Below are 22,179 nucleotides of genomic sequence, written 5' to 3' on the forward strand. Positions count from 1 at the left end.
AGTTACATGGTTAGTTACATAGTTAGTAAGAAGTTTCTTGCCAATTCTTTTTATATTTTTAAAGCACTCCCCTGTTCCTTCTCTTCTTGGTTTCATCGAATCAAAATGCAGCCATTGCGGTATGTCCTTGTCGAAGGCCAAGAGCGTGTGGTGAAATTCTTCATTATGGGTAATTGGGAAGAAAAGCATGCTGCATTTTCCCAGGTTTTGAAACAGCGGCTCACACAAGTATTGATGCAGGTTTCTCACAGTTAAATGTATTGTCGAATACTATTTAAAAAAAATAAACAAAACAGAGAACGAGTTATAAATAAACAAAGAATGAGAGACAAGCATTCAATGCTTATAGAAAGTGCTCGTCATACTTACCCAACACATGCTATGCATAAAAGCTGATCTTCTCTAACTTTGTGAATTTTCATTTTGTAATTCATCCTTCAACACTTCCCCATAGAAATCAATCTAGTTGTTTGTTATTGATTGATCACTGATGAACATTTTGACATCCGTCCTTGTGATTTCGCTTCCAGGCTCTTTTTCCTCCCAGAATAATACCCTGCATAACATATAGAACAACTTACAGTTAGTTTTTTCAAGCTGTTAAAGCTTGTCCAATTTTGTATCAACCTCTGGATGTGCCATTTTCTCATCTCATGCTCTTCATTCTCCTTTCCAGATATTGGCTTGATTTTTCCAGTCTTTTGACAGAACAAATATTGCATGCGCACAAAAAAAAATAGTCATCACAACTTAGCCAGTGACAATCAATTTGAAATTCAACTCTGCCAGTGACATGCAGTTTGACTTGATCAGTGACTTGACTAGTGACATTTCAATCTGACAGTAACTTACCAGTATTATTAGAACGCATCCCCCCGTATTACCATTTTGAGTTCTTCTTTTTCAAAGTCTTTATAGACTTTTTTAAGAAGCTTCCAACTTCCTTTGCCTAGTCATAAGATCCAATCTAATCCAAATTTTCGCATGCTTTGACGTAGTCCCATGAAATTGTTCCCCTTGCGTTTGGGAACAAAAACTTGATTGACAAGTCCAGAAAGATTAACCTTGCCACATTTTTGTCCTTCTTCTCAATCCCTTCCTCTGTTGGTGGCTTTTCTTTGATGACATCTTGTAGAGCTTTCTCCACAGCTTTTTGTTAATTCTCGCTTTCTTTGGAAAAAACTTCTCGACAAATTCGGACTAATGTGCACCTTCAGAAGTTTTTGGTACCAACTCACCTTTTGTTGGCAGCCCTAGGATCTTTGAAATATCTGTTGTCGAGATCCTGAATTTCTTCTTTCCAAAGAAGAAGAGGTCATTTTCATGGTTGTAGGCCTGCAGTGGGAGGGTAATGAAATCATCAGATTTCTTGGTTGTCTTCTCCTCTAGGTAGCCACTATGGAATGCATCGACAATTTTTCCAAATGGTGTTTGCCTGCGCAAATCTAATGTTCTTGGAGTCAGATTCTTCTTGTTATCTTTAATTGTGTTCAAGAAACTTATTAATGTGCACCTGTACTGCACTTGTCCTGGTTTCACATGTCTCTTCCTCTTTGGCGCAGCTTCCTGTTTTTCTTCTACTTGCTTTACTTTCTGTTTTTTGCTTTTTACTTATAAATGCTTCTTCGAACCCTTCTTTCGTGATGGTTCTTCTTTTGTGTCTGAATCTTCTATATGTTTCATTTTCTGTTTTTTGCCTTTTCCTTTTGAATGCTTCTTGGAAATCTTCTTTGGTGATGGTTCTTCTTCTGTTTCTGAATCTTCTACTTCTTTATGTCTTTTTCTTTTTGATTTCAAACTCTTCTTCGAATTCTTCTTTCTCTGTATTGTTCGATCATCTGCTTCATCTTTTGATCCACCTCTTGGTAGTCTTCATCATCATTGCTTGGTTCCCTTTCTTTTCTTTTTGGTCTTGCCATTTCTAATATTTAAATTCTGTTGAAATATTTTAAAGTAAGAAGGTTAGCATTGAGTTTCCAAGTTACATAACCAGTAACTTGGCCAGCAAGTGATCTGGCCAGGGAAGTCACAGACCATGTCAATGACAACGTTAGTGATATGATCAGTTATATGTTCAATTACTTGGTCAGTTACATACATTGTAAGTGACATGATTAGTTACATACATTGTAAGTTACATGATCAGTTACATGACCAGTTACATGATGAGTTACATGAGGTTAATACACGTTGCCAAGGAGTTGGCCTTTTCTAGTGACTTATCTGACCAATGACTTGTCTAGCGACTTGGCCAGTGACCTCACTAGCTAGTTTCATTATATGATCCTATAAAGTATGTATTTGAACTAGCAGAATTTCCATTTTAGTAAAGCATACCGCCTAAACAGCATCACACGTGCACATTCATTATCTCCATATAAATGGCTATGTTACTGTCCATGTCTTTGTATCAAATCACACCAAAATGAAAACACAGCCACACCAAAATCAAATCACATCCACTCAGTAGCCTATGTCACTGGTCATGTTACAGCATAAAACTAAAATTTAAAGACAGTCATTTATTATCTCCACTCAAAAAAGCTTTCAATCTTCACTCAAACCAAAACTTGGAATCGAAATTTTTTGTTTCATAATCAAATGCAAAAATAATTATATCATATTCGACTTATAATTTCAAAACTAAACACTATCTCAATGTATCGTAATTAAGTAAGAAAAGTTTCTGAGAATCGAGGCTGAAAGATTACCCGATCGAGGTAGACTACGACTGAATTTATGCAATTCTTCAAAATTTGGGGCTTTTTCTGTGAAGTACTTTTGTAGAGGCGGCGCTGCTTCACCGTGGAGGAAAGCAGTCGTCGGAGAATGTATGTGGCTTAGAATGTGGTCGCCGGAGGTGAAGAGGATTGAGATTTTCTCTATTTCAGAGTAGGTTTGAGCGGTTTTTGGAGGTTTGAAATTCCGAATTATAATGTGGAGAAGATAAGCAGTTACCCGTGTTATTTCACTTCTAGTAAACTGCTAAAGAAACTGATGGGGGCAGTTTTATAATTAAGTTGAACTCTAGTGGTAGGTTGTGAACAGGTGACCTTAATTATCATAGGGACATTTGTGGTGTTTAAATTAAAATGACACTTCAAAATGACTTTTTTTTTTATCATTATCCCTTTATTATTTTTTGTTTGTTTTTTCCCATATATTTAGATTGTAGATGATAATTAATGGCAGCTACTAACATGAAATTTTTTCTTACCTCTTAATTTACACATACGTATTTTCCAAAATCAATTTATTAATGCTATTTTTTTGGATGCAATTAATCAATGCTTGGAAAGAAAAGTTAATGCCTATTTCTTCACACCTAATTCAATATATTAATGCTATTTGGGAAGAAGAATTAGAGGAAATGTTTTAGGAAATCGATATTTGAGAGGAATTTGTTGTGTATTCTCATTGATAATAAGAGCCTCTTTATATAGAGGATTACAATGCATAGAATCCAAATCATACAAGAAAAGTAATCATACATTGAATAGGAATCTAGATCCTTCTAATGTAAACCTATTACCACTAGGTCAAGTAAATTAGAGTTTTGGCCAGACACATATTCTGGATTTACTTGAACATTCCCCCTTGTGTCGCATAAACGTTGTCGCTTTTGATGTAGCCTTGCTTCATTTGTGTAGGCTCATCTGTGAAAGACTTCAAACCACAACTTTTCGAACATTCATAATTATGGATCCAATCCATATACATTCACGAACCACTTCGTGAAGAGCAATGGTCTCTGCATTGTTCGAAGATATAGCGACTAGGGTCTGTTCTGTAGACTTCTTAGATATCATGGTCTTTACCCATGGTGAACACATAACCAATTTGGGAAGACTTTTGTATGGGTCAGACAGATACCCAACATCAACAAAACCTTCCAAAACACTTATATCGTTTTGGGATGGGGATAGTCGACCCAGGCTAGAGTTGGCGATGTTCCTGGTGTGTGATGGGTTCGAATCCATCATCTCTCTATAGGGATAGAACAAGCCCATATCGATCGTACATCTCAAGTACTGAAAGATATCTTTTACACCAATCTAATGGCGTCACGTTGGCGCAAAGCTATATATAGCTAACAAGTTCATTGCAAATGTGATGTCCGGTCTTGTGCATTTAGCCAAGTACAATAATGAGCCTATTGTACTTAACTAGGGCATTTTTGCCCCTAGCACATCTCCGTCATCATCCTTCGAAAGAAGAGGATCCTTTTCAGGATCAAGACTACGGATGATCATGGGGGTGCTTGAAGGCTTGACTTTGTCAAAAATGCCTAAGCATCTATCAACACGATGCTCAAGTTCCAAATCGAGACATAATCGTGTTCTCCCATAATCCTTCATCTCAAAATCAAATTTCAAGTGTTCAGCGGTTTCCCTTAATTCTTTAAGGGCTTCTAATGAAGATCATGTCCAACATCCGCGATAGAATCCGAAACTTGTTATGGAAACGCGTGGGCATATCCCTTCCCAATCAAGTAGTCATCTTAGTGAGCATTTCAACCTTATTGTAAATGCGCTCTGTGGTGTAGAGCCACTTTACTGGGGTAAATGAAGTTCACCATGAACCTTCATGTACATTCCGTATCTAGATCCCCATAGAGATACGTAGTGACCACATTTGTAAGCTGTATGATCAGTTATTCGGAAACTACCAAACTAACAGGGTAGTGGAGTGCAATGACATCCATTACTAGAGAATATGTCTCATCGTAGTCGATTCTATGGCGTTTTATGAGAAGCCTTGCGCCATAAGGCGAGATTACCATATCTTTTTCTCACTATGCTTTCTAACGAAGACCCATTAGTCAATAGGTTTTATGTTAGGAGGTGTTGGCATCACTGGCTCAAAAACCATCCTCTTCGTTAGAGAATCCAACTTAACCTGGATCGTATCTTTCCATTTAGGCCAAATTTCTATACGTTGGCGTTCATTCATCAACGGAGCGTGGTTCGATATCATCGGACTCAACAAACTCATGCGTAATGAAATGCACAACTACATTATCAATTATTATGGAGTTTATATCCCACGTCTCATATACACTAGTGTAATTTTCAAAAGAGCTCTATATTCTCAGGAATAGGTTCTGACGTTGAGGCATCCCCCAACGATAACCATAACCCGAAAGATTCTCATGAGACGGATTTTGAGTATCGATGATCCAAGGATTAGGTTGTGCCAAAGCATCATTCGAACCCACGGGCCTCCCACACATCCTAGCTGGGGCCATGGCCTGTAACGCTAGAGTGCCACTCCCTTTGGCGTTGGCACCATGCCTACCTTCATGTAGGGTGGATCTACGTCCTCTGGTAGGGACGTACTTCCTTACAAGCATATTTATAGCAGATGTGTGATCTCATCACTTTAGTAGGGATCGAGATGAGACATAGTGGGGACAGACCACGAAAATTCTTGTCATTCCTGCTGAACATCTGTGTTCTTATCTCCCCCTAACGACAGGAAGACTGTCTCATCAAAGTGACATCCGCAAATCTAGCGGTAAGGAGATCGCTTTGCAAGGGCATTAAGTGGCGGACGATTGTTGGAGTCTCAAACCCAACTTAGTTGCCCACTTGTCTGTAAGGACCCATCATAGAGCGCTGTGGCGGTGCAAATGGCACACTCAAATATGCATAAGTACGATATTTGTACCCAGTCACTAGCTGTAAAGCAAAGGTAGATTGAGTGGCAGTGGGTCGTAGACGAATTAGCATAGTTGCATGCAATGTTGCATCACCCCAAGCGGATATAAGGAGATTGGTGCGCATTACCAATGTCCGGACTACCATCGTAGTTATTCCCGTGAGACCATTTGGGTGTGTACATGAAGATATGATGTCCAACATCATTCCCTAATGCAATAACCATCGAAAGTCTTTAATGTAAACTCTCTGGCGTAATCAAATACAATTGACTGAATTGGATGATTTGGGGAGTGAGCCCGTTGTTGTATGATATGTGCTAAGAGTGTAGTATAAATAGCATTACAAGTGGACAATGGCACAACACGTGACTAGCGTGTTTGCGTGTCAACCAACATCACGAGATATTTAAACGTCCGCAGGTTGGTTGAATCAGTCCACAGAATCTCATGGATTATATGTAGGAACAAAATGAGTATTTTCATATCCTTTGCATAGGATGGTCTCAATCCTAATTTCCCTAAGGAATAGGCTTTGTAAAACGAGCGAGAGGCTTTAGAAGTAACCAATGAGCATTTTGGTTGGTCTGAGCATTTGAAACGCTATTTGAAGCAAAGTTGGTGATTGCAACATCACCTGGGGCATCATCACCATGATGTACGCTATCCATGGCATCATGGATAAGGATTATGCCAGCCCTAGGCTGGTAGTGGACGGTTGCTTTGCCAGTGGCAGCAGCGGCGGTCACACTTAGTCCAGGAATCAACTTTGGATTTATGCTTCGCTTCGCTCGAGATAATTGATGTTCGTGTGAAGTTTTTAGTAGACGGATAATCATGACTAGGATGACCTATCATGTCGTGACAAAGCCATTATGTGTCTAAATCCAAGAGATCTTCTCTCATAACTTTATTGGATTTAATAGCTCGAATAGTGACATAGATTCCACTAGAGAGACGCATAAACTTCTCTAAGATACGCCTTTGTTCGGAATCATTAGAGGTATTGCAAATGAACTCATTTCCGTTCTCTACATGCGTTTTCGTATGGAATCCGTTGGCTATTCATAGGTGCAATTTTCCCTAGGAGCGTAAAGAGTTTCTGTGACAGTAATCAAGGTGCCATTTGGCAAAGGGAACTTGGGCTATTCCATGTACTTGAATTAATATTGATGGCCCAACCATCGTAGTCACAAAGTAATATGCTCAGAATCAAAATGGAGTTATAATGAAAAGAACTCAAAATTTTATTCATAAGCCAACAGAGTACATCATTGTCTCTTGACCATTAGGAGAATCTAATCCAAATGCTAGCGAATGTAAAACAAAGGTATTCGTTTGACTTCTTTCGGTAACTCCAAAATAAATATGATCAGGTGAGTAGAGAGATGTCGGTAGAGCAAAGCTCGCTTAAGTACCACTTATCTCAAAACCTTCCTAGACATCATACTCATTTTGAATGAGCCTATGTGAAGAAAAACTAAACCAATGACATTTACTACAAAGTATATGCCAATTGCCTATTATATCTCTTAGAAAAATAAAGACTTAACAAAATTGGCTATCTATTGATCCCAGCCAAATTTGTAGTCTTCAACCCTTCACTCTAGATCATCTTCTTGATCTTCTTGTTCCACATAGTGAGCTTCTTTTGCTTCATAATATGCTTTGTAGGCGGTGATAATTTCTTCACGAGCTCTACAAATGTGTGCCCAATGACCGGATACTCCACATCGACAACATACATCTCTTTTGCTCAGACTACATTGATTGAGGTGCTTTGAAAGTGTCATTTAGATGGCTCTTATTGTTAGTGGGGCCACCAACATGGCCAGATGCATTGCCTCCCTCTCTCTTTCCACGTGGACCTTTTCGGTTCCGTGTTCGCCTATTTGGTGATTACCTTCCCAAGTAGAACGATTATATGGACCAGAACGTCTAGATGTATCCCTAAGATTAGGGTTTCACTCTTGGCGCCCTCTCTTAGGGGCGCGACTATAATTTGATTCCGGAATATGCTCTGTTTCCACGGATCTTTAATTATAGTTCTTCACAAGGATGTTGTCATGCTTTTCAGCGACATTCATAGCTCCTATGAGCTCATGAAACCTTGTAATCCGTCCTGCAGTAACATCGATTCGATAGTTCTTGGCAACCATCAATGCAGAGATGGGGAAGGTAGAGAGAGTCTTCTCAATCAACATCGAATCTGTGATCTCTTTACCACATAATTCCATTAAGGATTTAATGCGAAGTGCTTCCGAGTTGTAGTCAAGAACTGACTTAAAATCACAGAGGCGGAGGCTATGCCATCTCACTTCTGGGTCAGGAAGCAGGGAGTCACGGACGTTGCCAAATCTTTCTTTGAGTGAGACCCATAGCCTTTTGGGGTCTTCTTCATTCATACACTCATACTGGAAAGTATCATCTATATGACGAGTCTTTAGGATATTGACTTTAGCCTTATTTGCCTCTAAGGCTGCTCTATTTTCTTCCAAAGTTTAAGCTTGCTCAACAGTTAGCACGTCCTGGCTAGGCTTGAGAATCATATCCAAGATTCCATCGACCTTGAGATGTTGGCTGACATCACGAACCCACCTGTGATATCCAGAGCTAGTTGTTCCCAATGGAGCAAAGTCCAATTTGTTCAGGTTACCCATCCTAAAAGAGAACAAGAAAAATGGTTAGTTTCGGAGCGGAAAAGCTACCACAAAAACATATAAATTTTTTTAGCGTAGTTGCTTCCAAGAAATTAGGAATTTTTGAGTGTAATCGCTTCCGAGAAATTCAATTCCAAGAGGTATTGGATTAAATCGAAACAATGACATACGTGGTCGATAATAAATTCTCTACAAACTCTAAGTTTGGAGATCTCAACAAGCTCCAAGCTTGGAGTGAGCACGAACCCCCATAGTTAAGCTTAATTAGGTCTCCCCTATGATGAAGAAAGGGGGGTAGAAGAAGGAATGTTGCAAGTCCCCAAGAAAAAGAAGAGAAAAAGAATTAAAAATTCAAAAATGGGATCTTTTAGTAAAAAATGGGGAGTGAAATTTACACTCCCCTTTTTTAAAACCACACACCCTCTTAATATTTTAATAGTTTCTTTTGTTTAACTTATATTTCTTTCCGACATTGCCCTTACAACCATAACTCTTTGATCATTTGACAAATACCAGCAACAAGAAGTAGCAACATTTTTGAAACAATATGATCTTAACCTCTTGTGGCCAGAGCCCTTCTTGCTAGGTCCAAAAGCCATAGTAGACATCTGATACCTTGCTAAAACCCTGTCCCTCATCTTCTATGCAGATCTCCAAATCAAAGCTTTTCTGATGATTATTGTACCGCTCTTTGCAGCACCACTATCAGTACTCGTGCTCTTAATTCCTGATCGAAGAGCTTGATACTCGACCAGAACATCATTGTAGTTTGAGAGCACCAGAATCATCAACACTCGGCCAGAACATATTTCTCTCAGGGGAACCTCTCTTCCTTCTCATCATCTCCCCATTTCTCTGATCACACAATTATGTCCTTTATTTGGTTTTGTTACCTGATATGGGAATTACATTAATTAGATCATTTTCCTCTGATTGTCAATCTCTCCTAATCTTGATTTGTCTCGTGATTAAACAACCAAACATCTCCTCTCCTTTGATTTCACAATCTTGATTTGCCGAATAAATTGGATTTCGTATTGTTTTGACTGTGATTGAAACTCTAAAAGATTGAAGAGGAAGAACCCATAAAACAAGTGGTACCTCAAGACCGTATCCCAAGACGTAAACGGACCCTTTCCGGGCTCGTCTATGCCATGAGATCGAAATCTTAGCCACTGCCCAAATTTCGGTTGCAACGGTGATGCCAAAACCCGTCGCAGGCAAATCACAACCCAACGAGTCTCTCCTCACTTGCTCTCACCCCCAATCTGAGAAGAACAGATCGAAATCGATCTACCCATTCCGAGATCAAACAGATCGAATTGGGCTTTTCCAGTTCTTTTGCCATGATGGCTCTATTGGAGGATTCTGAACAACTATATTCATAATTTTGGCCTTGTTGTTGGGTTCGTTTCTATCAAGTCGGACCGTTGGAGAGAGATTAGAGAGCAGGGGAAAATAAAGTGACTGAGCAGGGATATTTTAGGAAGAGAAAAAAGCATCAGCCAACTAAAACTAATAAAATATTAAGAGGGTGTGTGGTTTTCAAAAAGGGGAGTGAAATTTTCACTCTCCTAAAAAATATCACGAAATAGGTCGCCGGAAAATTTGGCCAGGAAAAGTCTCCTGAAATCGGCAGCAAAAGTCGCCAGAAAGTCGTTGACTGGTGGGTTGACTGTTGTTGACCGGTGCTGAAGTGGCTGAGATGACGTCAGCGGCTTGGGCTTCTGGGCTGTTGCTTGGGCTTCTTGGCTGCAGCTTGGGCTCTTCTGTTTTTTTTTTCTTCTCCTCTCTGTCGGTTTTTCTGCTGGATGATCAGGCAGTAGGTTCAGCAGGTTTTACGCAGGTTTTTGGTATTTTTCTTTCGGTTCCTGAATCTACAGATCAAGGGGCTTCTGATAGCAAAATTTGGTGGAAATTGGAGGTCCGGAAGATGGTGAACTGGTGGAATATTTGCTGGGGTTGTATGAAGCTTTAGGTGGCCGATTCGGTAAGTTTCCCGCTAGTTCTGGTGGTTCCGCCCCGGTTCTGGATTCCTGGTGTCGAACGCTTCAAGTTTTGTGGTGGAGGCAAAAAAGGGTTCAAGGTTTTGTATTCGGATTTAAGGTTTCAGCTTCTTGAATTAGAGTTTGGCAGTTTGGCTATTTGTTTCAGGGTTAAGGCTTCATGTTGATAACGTGTTTTAGGGAATCGATATTTGAGAGGAATTTGTTGTGTATTCTCATTGATAATAGGGGCCTCTTTATATTGAGGATTACACTGCATAAAATCCAAATCATATAAGGAAAGTAACCATACATTGAATAGGAATCTAGATCATTCTAATGTAACCCTATTACCACTAGGTCAAGTAACCTAGAGTTTGGGCCAGACACATATTCTGGATTTACTTGAACATGAAAGAATTTTATTAAATTAAGAAAAATATTGGTCAAATCATTTGTAGACATATGACTTGAATGCATATTTACGCAAGCGTACGTATCATTGTCAAGATAGAGAAATATTATACCCAAAGTTTATCGTACCACGGGGATTAGTGGCTAACCCACAATCATTGGATAGTCGGAACTAGAGTCACTAGGCAAATAAAGGAAAAAGAAAAAAAAGAAAAAAAAGAAAAATACTATTCTAAGGCGCTAAGCCTTAGCAATGCTCGGCTTTGGTTTTCACCAAAGACTAATCAAAACTAAGAGCCTAGTGGTGGATATAAACAAATGAGTCTTAAATTGTACTAAGTTTTGAATTGTGAATTAACTAAACTAAAAGCAACCGAAAAGTAAACTAAACAACTAATTAACGAACTAGAAAATTAAATTTGGGTTTTCAAATTAATGGGAACATGGGAGTGTCGGGTGTTTCACACTAACTCTCTTGCAAATATCGATGCCAATTTCATAAATAAATGCATTTCCTATATGTGTCGAGTCCCGTATCTAGTACCGGTTAAGACTACTAAACCAATTATCCTTTCGGTGTATTGATTATGCCGGTTAAGGCCACAATCAACTCTCTAATTAGGGCATTACGCCGGTTAGGGCCGCAATATCCAAAATTAGAGGCCTAGAGAGCAAGATAATAGAGACCCAGGCAAGTTAACTACAATTAAGCTAGTTAATGGTCACCACACTTAAATCCTAGATGCCACAAGACTAATAAGTTGTCAATTTATCAATCTATTCATCACAATTGCCCACAACATAATTTCAAAGGTTGACAAAGCCTAGAAACATGCTTCTAAGGACCAATATATTAGGATTTAAAGCATACTCAATGGAAATTGCATTTATTAAAAGTAAAGCATTAATATTTATACAAGATGAGTTAGAGCTTCACAACCCTAACTCCCAAAATTGAACTACTCACTATCCATAGTCAAATACATCATCAATATCAAATAAAATTATGGAATAGATAATAAGGAAGAGAGGGAAGAGTTAGCTTGGTCACTTCTAGCTATGAGCTAGTATGAACCAAGTAATTTCTTCACCCAACTACCCAAAATAGAGGTGTGGTGCTCTTGATGATGATTCTTTGAAACTTGAGTGAGAAATCCTCCAAATACCCACAAGAAAAGTAAAGAAAATAAGATAAATGGAAGGGTGGAAAGGAGAGGGCAGCAGCCCAAAGGCAGCCCAAATGTGTTGTCCGACGCTGCTGAGAGGAGAAGAATATATATAGGCTATAGCCTAGGGCGGCTGTTCGTGCGAGAGGAGGGAAAGATGAGATTGCCACGTGGCAGCATTTAAATAGCTGAAGCAATTAAGTTTAATTGCTGTCCACGCACGTGAAGGAAGGGTGATGGGCTGCTTGGAATTGTCAATTAAGCATGACATCACTTGTAGGCCTCATCAAAAAGCCCACGGATCAAGTGGGCCGATGGAGGCCCGCCGGCCCGCAGGGCTTTTGGCCCGGCCCGGCCCGTCAAAAAACCTGCTAAAGCCCGCCTTGGTGGGCCAATGGAGGCCCGCAAAAAAGCCCGCAAAAACCCGGCTAGGCCCATAGGCCCGGCCCGCCAAAAGCCCGCAAGGCCCGGCCCGTAAAAGCCCGCAAAATATTATATATATATATATATGTGTGTGTGTGTGTTTATATATATATATATATATTAATATATATATATATATATGTATATATGTATATATATATATATATATGTGTGTGTGTGTTATATATGTAGATATATCTATGTGTGTGTGTGTTTATAAATATATATATATATATATATATATATAGACACGTATAGATATATATTTGTCTCTCTCTCTATATACATATATATATAGTCATATAGATATATATATATATATATATCAATATATCATATATGTGTGTGTGTTTATATATATATATATATAGATATATGTGTGTGTGTTAATATATATATATATATATATATAGAGAGATATATATAGATATATATATATATATATATCAATATATCATATATGTGTGTGTGTTTTATATATATATACATATATATATATATATATATTAATATATGTGTGCGTGTTTATATATATATATATATATATATACATACATATATATATATATATTAATATATATGTGTGTGTGTATAGAGATATATATATATATGTGTGTGTGTGTGTGTGGAAGTTCTTATACTATTATACTTCTATATAAAATATGTGCATATATATATTCTACATATCGGTTGACCAATCCAATTGGATTCAAAAATATGGTGAAATTGGCTAAATTTTTTACCACACTCATAATTTATTGTAATAAACTCATCCAACGGTCGGTTTTTCCATTTTCTTTGAATTGATAGGGGTTGCTCTTTGGAGTGTATGATATATAAATATATGTTTATAAGAGTAACTACGTTTGACCTACATGATCGAATTCGAAACGAGAACCAAATTGGCTGAATTTTCTACAACCACCATAAAACATTACAATCTCTCCATCGAGCGGTTGGTTTCTCCGAATTCATTTTCTACTTCATGGTTGCTTTAGAATGAACCTAAACAATTTAAATGCAATGTATAAGTCATACAACTATAGGAATAAAATTGGTATAGACCAATGTGTTTGTAATTAAAATTAATTTTTTTTATCTTATATCCACGTACATCCATTGATAGAATATATACAAACGTGATGTGAAAAAATAAGCACGTTTCGCAGTTGTCACGGCATCGGTCAACCAATAAAACATATAAGTGACTACGGTTGACCACTCCGATAGGATTAGAAAATATGGTGAAATTGGCTAAATTTTTTACCACACTCATAATTTATTGTAATAAACTCATCCAACTGTCGGTTTTTCCATTTTCTTTGAATTGATAGGGGTTGCTCTTTGGAGTGTATGATATATAAATATAGATTTATACGAGTAACTACGTTTGATCTAGTTGATCGAATTCGAAACGATAACCAAATTGGCTGGATTTTCTACAATCACCATAAAACATTACAATCTCTCCATCGAGCGGTTGGTTTCTCCGAATTCATTTTCTACTTCATGGTTGCTTTAGAATGAACCTAAACAATTTAAATGCAATGTATAAGTCATACAACTTTAGGAATAAAATTGGTATAGACCAATGTGTTTGTAATTAATTTTTTTTTTTTAATCTTATGTCCACGCACATCCATTGATGGAATATATACAAACGTGATGTGAAAAAATAAGCACGTTTCGCTGTTGTCACGGCATCGGTCAACCAATAAAACATATAAGTGACTACGGTTGACCACTCCGATAGGATTCGAAAATATGGTGAAATTGGCTAAATTTTTTACCACACTCATAATTTATTGTAATAAACTCATCCAACGGTCGGTTTTTCCATTTTCTTTGAATTGATAGGGGTTGCTCTTTGGAGTGTATGATATATAAATATAGGTTTATAAGGGTAACTACGTTTGACCTAGTTGATCGAATTCGAAACGTGAACCAAATTGGCTGGATTTTCTACAACCACCATAAAACATTACAATCTCTCCATCAAGCGGTTGGTTTCTCCGAATTCATTTTCCACTTCATGGTTGCTTTAGAATGAACTTAAACAATTTAAATGCAATGTATAAGTCATATAACTTTAGGAATAAAATTGGTATAATCCAATGTGTTTGTAATTAAAATTAATTTTTTTTTTATCTTATGTCCACGCACATCCATCGATGGAATATATACAAACGTGATGTGAAAAAATAAGCACGTTTCGTGGTTGCCACGCCATCGGTCAACCAATAAAACATATAAGTGACTACGGTTGACGAATCCGATCGGATTCAAAAATATGGTGAAATTGGCTAAATTTTTTACCACACTCATAATTTATTGTAATAAACTCATCCAACGGTCGGTTTCTCATTTTCTTTGAATTTCTATATGTAGCTCTTTGGAGTGTATGATGTATAAATATAGATTTATAAAAAATTAGTGTCTTTAAAAATTTATTTATCAACAAATTAGTATCTATATATAAATATAGATTTTTTTTGGTACAATATAGTTATATAGATTGTTATCTTTGGTTGTATTTGATCATTATCCATTGAATTTCTAAAGCTTGATTAAAAAAAAAAAAATACTTGTGTCTTTAAATATTTATTTATAAATAAAGCCCGCAAGGCCCGACCCAAAAAAGCCCGCAAGGCTAAGCCCGGCCCGGCCCGAAAAAGCCCACAAGGCCCGCTTTATATGGACGGGCTTGGATCCTTTGATTTTTAATAAAGCCCGGCCCGGGCCGGCCCGCAATTATTTAAAAATAGAGCAAGGCCCAGCCCGGCCCGGCCCAAGCCCGCTATGAATGGGCCGGGCCGGTTGACGACCCCTAATCACTTGTGCCATGTGTCAAGAGGATAATTAAGCATTAGCCCATCTTTCCTTGCATGCTGCACTGCTGCTACAGCTTAATTAACCAATTAAGCTTAATTGTATATGTAATCAATTAAACTTAATTGCTAAATTAAGATTTCTGTAATTTCGTCATTTTGATAAAAACTTCGAATTGCACTATTTTGGAGTCATTTTTCCATGATTTCCGCAACTCCGCTTATTTTCTGCAAAATAAATAAGAATGGATTAATTACATATTAATTGACATGAGGATTAGCTTATTTCTAGTGTTTTAGGGGTGAGTTTGGAGGGGCTTTTCTGCTCCCTTACTTATAAGCACCTAACCTATGTGCGTTTGGTAAACCTACTTTTGCCTGGCTTTTGGCAGAAGCCACTGCTTCTTTTGGTCAAAAAGCCGAAGCTAGCAACCCCATGCTTTTAGAAGCCAGAAGCCGCTGCTACTGTAGCGAAGGTTTAATGAATTTTTCAAAATACCATTGGGTACCCTCATGAACTTTAAGGAATTACACACACGACCAGCCTATTCTCTTCCTCGATCAACTTTTTCTTGTCCCTCAACTCTCTCTCTCTTTCTCGGTACTAGGACGACATCTCGTGCACCATCAACGCCTCCACCTTTGCTCTCCCTGGTGGCCACCTCGAGTTCGGTAAGAGTTTTGTTTGTGATTTCAATTTCTTGGGGTTTGATTCCATTTCTTTTTGTCCTGAAAACCTAAAATCAAATAGTATCTTCATTTGGGTTCGATAAAATTTTGGGTTTCTGACTGTATCGTGATCTGGGTTTTGGTGTTTTTGGTGGGTTGAGGTTGTTATGATTTGAAGTGGGATCAGATAAAGGATGTGAATTTGTTTAAAGTGTTTTTGGTGTTTGATGATTCTTCAGAGCTGTGGTTTCTAATCCTTGTTGGTTCTTAGAAAATGAATGAAATGAAAGTGATAGCAGAATTTCAATCATGCTGTGTTGTTATTTTCGACGAGGAAGAAATTTTGGCCAAACTGGGCCTTATTGTTCTGTTATGCATAGTGGACTAGTGGAGTGTTTTACTGTTTTGAGTATCGAGTTTCAGAGTGTGAGTTTTTGTGATGATGTATTGACTGTGGTTGTATTGATGTTTGTGATGCAGATAACCTACCGTGCTCTATTAAGATCCTTCTTGAGTCTGCAATCTGTAACTGCAATGAGTTTCAGGTTAAGAGTACGTATTTGAGAAAAGTTGTAATTTGTTATTAGCATTTAGGACTCTCTTTGTCTTGTGTTTGTGTTTATCTAGCCTGCAGTCTTGAAAATATGACCTTGTGTTTGTGTTTGTGTTTGTGTTTGCTTCACTGGAAGGCAGCTTTATTCCAAGTTTTTGGCCATTAGGGTGCCTTTTTTTGTAGTTATCTATTTGCATCGAGTGCAGTTTTTTGGTTTTACGCTGTTTGCTTCTCTCTGATGGGACTTTCTGGTTCTGAGGCCATTAGGTGTGTCTTGCATTTTGATTTTTCAATGCTTGGGGTTGATATCCAGAGTTGGTCAATGTTAATCTAGCAAGTTGTTAGACATCAATTTATGTTCATATTCTATATAACTTGATACTTTAGAACATGTGTGGAATGATGCATTTTAATTCAGATACAAATAGTAGGAGTTGTAAACTATTTTCCGAGTTGTAGCAGCAAGGAATTTCTTAAAAAGCTACCGGTTTGTTTCTTAGACCAGAGGGCCATCATTATGCATTTCATTTGTGTCATAGCTCTTCACAATTGAACTATAGAACTTTGGAATTCTATTCCTTCTGTTGGTATAGCTCTTGCAGGTCTTGGTGATTTACTTGAATAGTGAAGATGGTGGGAAGCATTGAGGCTGCGAATGGATTGGGAATTATGCGCACTCTGTTCAGAATTTCAATGATTTGGGACTGCATTGGGGAAAATTTAATAAGCACGATGCTCTTGAAATTTATGTTTAATATAACAATATATACATGAGTTGGTTATTTTTAGCTTATGCTTCATATGATAGGTATAATGTGTATATATGAGTTGGTGCATTATCCAGTTGCTTGTTTTGTGGGCTCATATACACTTTAAGGAGCAAGAACTCACATATTTATATAATCTTTGACAGGTTAGGTTTAATGGTTGTGGGAGGCCTAATCTTGGCATCTTTCATGGCATATACATCGGAGCACCTTGCAACTAGATCATTCTTGAGAGGCCTTGAAGACCGAGATGCTACGAGAAGTAGGAGCTTTTGTTAGATATAGTTCACTGGTGACAAAATTGAGCATGTAAAACTATTGACCAAAAGACCAAAATTGATTGGATTAATTTTGTTAAACTTAGCATTAGACCGAATTTTACTCTCATAATTCTTTGAAGACAGCTTAAGATGAAACATTCAAAGAGATGAATTCTGGATATACTCTCAGTGCAAAGTCTATGATTCAGCTTATTGGATCTTGCGAGAAGAACTAGGGTTTAGGGAGGAATAGTTCTTAATCACGCTTGTTGTCCCCAAGCTTGAATATCATTTCTTAATGTTCACGAGACCACTTATTTCATAAAATGTTTTTTAGTAACCAATTGTTATTAATGTTACTAATATATTTGTATAAGTTGTTTTTAAAATTGTCCAATATTAATCATAGGGTCACCATGATTTATAAAAATTGAAAGTTAACAAAAATTAATAAGGACATAATAACGATTTAAAATAATAACAAGAGCATTTGAACAACATTGTATTACCAAACAATCAAGGCAAAATAATCTCTCATGTCTAATTTGGTCATTCCACTAATAAAAAGCACAAGCCAGTTTGAGTTTACCAAACACTTTGCCACTGCTTTTGCCATTGACAGCTCTTATAAAAAGGCAGTTTACCAAACACTCAGCTGCTTTGCTTTTCAGTCACTTATTCTAAAAAATAAGTAGAAGCCAGCTTTTCTGAAAAGCCCAGTTATACCAAACATAGCCTAGATACAATTACACGCATATAAATGCGTGTAATCAACATATCTCTTAAATTAATACATAATTAATAGCTTATATGTTCTTATCACTTACTTAAATTCATTATTGTAATTGATTCACCTCTTAACATCTAAAAGGAAGTATAAAATGGTAAAGTTGGCGTTGCAATAGTATGATGTAGCAAAATATATTATGTGGAATTGAAAATAAAATTTGTATTTGCTTACATGACATGACACTAGGATTTGAGGCTACAAATCTTAGGTCTCATTGAGACCCTATATCATTGCCCTTTGATGGATCCAGTGCTTTATTGTTGGTGTGATCACGCTCGTAACACTAGAACATATATATGGTAGGAAGCTGGATAATTCCATATCTGGGGACTCTCCAGGGCTTGCAATTCATTTCGGAGCCATTCACTTATAGATTGGCCAATAAGGAACTTTAAGAATCATCAATTAAATTACCTTCCATAGTTCCATGGTAACTGAAAATGGTAGGATTTTGCACTTCCGTATGTAACAAAACACTGTAATTCTGAAGAACAAAATAACACATTATGTAGCTGCATGGCTACCTTATATGCAACTATATATTGTTCTCACTTAATTCTGAGGCCACAGATTCCCTTGCTTCTCTCTTGAATTTACAAATAATATGCCAATATGTGAGGCAAAAGAATCGTAATTTAGGACTATGGAATGAGCAGATCCCCGATGCAAAGCTTTAGATGATTTTTTTCTTCTTCTTCTTTGTTTATAAATTTTTTTTGGTTACAAATGATTGATAATAAAATACATGACTTAACACATTGATAATTAACTACTCGAGAAGCTTATTGCAGGTGCTAACACCTACAGCTGCAGCAAGATGCCATGCAGCATGAAGGCATGGAGTTCCGGGAAACATATCATCCACCATAAAAAGTACACCACCCAATAATGACGACATCTTATGTACATTGTGTGCCATCCTTAGCTCTGGATCTTTAACGCTCTTTTGGCGACCGCCACTTGCAGTAAACAATATAATTAACATCAAATTTTTCAGCTCTGGTTAATATGATTCCTTTACTGTGATTACAGGACGATAAAGTTTAATAAGATGTCTACTTTCACAATGCAAGTTTCCAGCTTTGTTTGGTGGGCAAAGGCCCATATAACATGCAACGGTTATAACAAACATACGTTGTCTGATTTACAATCACACAACTGTAATAACTAGAATACGTTATCTAAAACTAACGCACAACAATAAAATTTCCAAAAGTGAAGTGTGAGGATAATTCATACAACAGATAAAATAAAATGCAGTTGTCTGATTGCCTTTCATACAACGGCTCGGAAACAACTTTCGTTGTGTGAATGATGCCAATGACATGTGCAGCATGATTGCGCGGCAACTGTGGCTGCCATCTGCCGAGAGAAGGCACAACGGTTTTAACCAAATAAGTGTTGACTGTTTGTAATTGACACAACGGGTTTCCACCGTTATGTGATTTTTAATCACACAACGCTCCGATACACAACGGAAATCGTCCAAATCACACAACGAATTTGGTCCGTTGTCTGTTAGCTTTTTTGGCCTAGTGCAAATATATAGTGATTACAATATTTGGTTTTCTAGCCAAACAAGCCTTATGTCAAACCAAGAATATCAGTGAAAACCTTTCTGAAACCAAAACAATCGCCCCCAAAGGTAATTTTTTTTTCACTGCAGTAGTTGATCATTTGTGTTACAGTCTGATGATGCATGCAAATTCAATGAACTTGACAGAAGGACTTTGCTGATGCATAAAGAAGAGTTTTATACAATACTACCAATATTCAGGCTTAGTCAAGTTACTTCATGCCAATAAACTTAGGGGGCTGAGGGATGAAATTTCAACTCTAAGTCACCGCAATATATACTCATACAAGGATGAACATTTCATCTATTTATGGTTAGTACATTCAAGCCTTCTTGAGAAAAAGCATCCACTGCTATAGAAAAAATTCTTTACCGCCATTACCAAAATTATGCCATAGCTACTGCAGTATTTAGAAATCCTTATTCCAAGCCCCAAACAAAAGCAAATTACCAAAGCCAAAACTTCCATTGCAGCAACCAAAACGTCCTTTAGTACCTAAGTAAGCCTGATGTCAAAACTCAAACCAAAACAGGGTCAAAGCTCTCACTGTAGTAACCAAAACCCGATCACTTGTAGCTACTAAATTATCCAAGCTCAAAGTAAAATAACTTGAATCGAATCAAGTTCACTACTCCAAGCCTTTCTTAGACCAACTTTACTGCATAGTTCAAGTTTTCATTGCAACAACCAAATATAGATATTCAATTTTCATAGCCAGAAATTTCTCCAGTCAAATCAAAAATTTTTATTGCAAGCCTCTCTCAAGCCAACGAATCTATTGCTAAAACCAAAATTACATCTGATTCTTAGCCAAATGAGTTCATATAAAACCAAATTCTCATGTTGCAAGCCTTGTCAACCAAAAACTGGTGTCGCCAAAACTTCTACTGTGGTAACCAAACCTCACATGTAGTTAAGACCTTTATTGCAAGCCTCCTTCATTTATTGATACCATTGGCTCCTTAACTAAGTAAAAAAGAGTTACAACCCTTATTGCAAGCATTTCTCAGGCTAAAGCTCTTGTAGTTAGAGCCAAAGTTTCCACCGTAATAACCAAAACTTCATCCGTAACATGACAACAAGCCAAATTCAAACCACCATGCCACTTTACTTTTCAAGCAAAATAAGCCTTCCACTAAATCATAGTTACGCCAAGCACATCTCACATCAAGCTCATTATCTAAATCCTGGATTTGAAGTTGTTCATATAGACTTACTTTCAGGCGAATCCTATTTAGACCTGCACTCACAAAGTTTTTACTACCTTAAGCTTAGTTCAAGCATAACATCTCTTCAAACTGAACATTGAAAATTATTGTTTAAGCTCCCTACCATTCATTAAACACCATAGCAACAAGCTTCAGTGACACCTTTACTAGCCATGAGCAAACACTCATTTATAGCCATGACCAAAACTCTCCCCACCCCAAACAAAAATATTTGTTCTACCATATCAAAAAGGTCAAGCAAAAGCCTTTGTTCCAAAATTTGTCCAGTAAAAAAGTCCTTATTACACATTTTTTTCCAGTCAAAAGCCTTTGTTCCATTCTTACTGCCTCAGGCAAATCTTCTACTAACATATCACCATCCAGTCCAACTTTTTGTCATATCTTAATATTCATTTTCATTACCTATGCAATGATGAAACACTTGCTGCAGTGACTTAGCACTGCAGTTTTTGATCTTTCGTTGATGTAGACAAGCTTGGGTTAATGTTCTTAATAATTAGGAAAAAAAAAAAAACTAGCTCCTCTTGTTGCTATTTTGTACTCCATGCTTTAGTCCATAAATGAAGTTTTTTTTTTTCACTTGATGATTCTCCAAGATAAAGTTGTACTGTGATCAGAAAGCACTACAGTAGTTGGTCATTCATTTCAACTATTTGGCATGCAACAAGCTTGAGAAACTGATTTGTGCAGATGAAATTTTGGAAAAAATAATAAATATTCCATGCTTGATTATCTGTTTTCCTATGCTAGTGTCTATGCCAAAACGGTGTGATTGTCTTGGAATGCTAAGATGTGAAATCAATAACAAGCTTAGTTTATGTCTAAGTCTTGAACACTTAGTTCAAGTTTGAGTTATGTCATTGCAGTAACTTCATGATTAGCTACATGCTATTTTGCAGATCTCATGTAACTCATATTATGGCTCATTACCTTGTTTCATCCCAAGCAAACATGCTTATAAAAAAGATGCAATACACTTATACATCATGCAAATCATTCCAGTATGAACAAAGATAAGAGTCATATTTCTCCCTTCTCTGTAGCTAGTATGAGAATCATTCCTAGTGTCATCATAACAACCTTTCATAGAGGTATTGAACAAGACAGCAATCTTAGTCAATTCCTACAATATATATCTTCAGTCAATTCCAACACTAGTCTTAATTCACCACTGCAGCAGTTATAATTTTCTTAACAAG

This window comes from Rosa chinensis, chromosome 2, assembly GCF_002994745.2.
Source record: "Rosa chinensis cultivar Old Blush chromosome 2, RchiOBHm-V2, whole genome shotgun sequence".
NCBI lineage: Eukaryota > Viridiplantae > Streptophyta > Magnoliopsida > Rosales > Rosaceae > Rosa > Rosa chinensis.